This window comes from Anneissia japonica, unplaced genomic scaffold, assembly GCF_011630105.1.
Source record: "Anneissia japonica isolate Jap-2015-1 unplaced genomic scaffold, ASM1163010v1 scaffold172582_len1462937_cov174, whole genome shotgun sequence".
In the NCBI taxonomy this organism is placed as follows: domain Eukaryota; kingdom Metazoa; phylum Echinodermata; class Crinoidea; order Comatulida; family Comatulidae; genus Anneissia; species Anneissia japonica.
Window position 1 is genome coordinate 1,112,157 of NW_022725666.1, and position 244 is coordinate 1,112,400.

The window sequence follows — 244 nt, forward strand, 5'->3', positions numbered from 1 at the left end:
AGATGTGTATAGTGCAGCTAGGGTATAGACCCAAACGAAACGTTCGACCAGCTTAGGTAGGGCCCAAACTAGTCCCACGACCACTAATGATTACAGAGCCAAACCAAGGCAATATATATACACAACCCAGGTGTGAATGTAAATAGTGGAATACAAGCTATGTGGCTCGGTTCTAGTAGATACAGAGAATATTTTGTCATTCTTGGGCTGACCCAAGCCATGTTTGAGTCTGTCGTGTGTTTCA

General features: G+C 43.9%; 1 protein-coding gene across 2 annotated transcripts in view; it reads left to right on the plus strand.

Moving 5' to 3' along the window:
- LOC117112780 (calcineurin-binding protein cabin-1-like) overlaps positions 1 to 244 on the plus strand; it is an 87,886-nt gene that overhangs the window by 69,883 nt on the left and 17,759 nt on the right. The window lies entirely within an intron of this gene.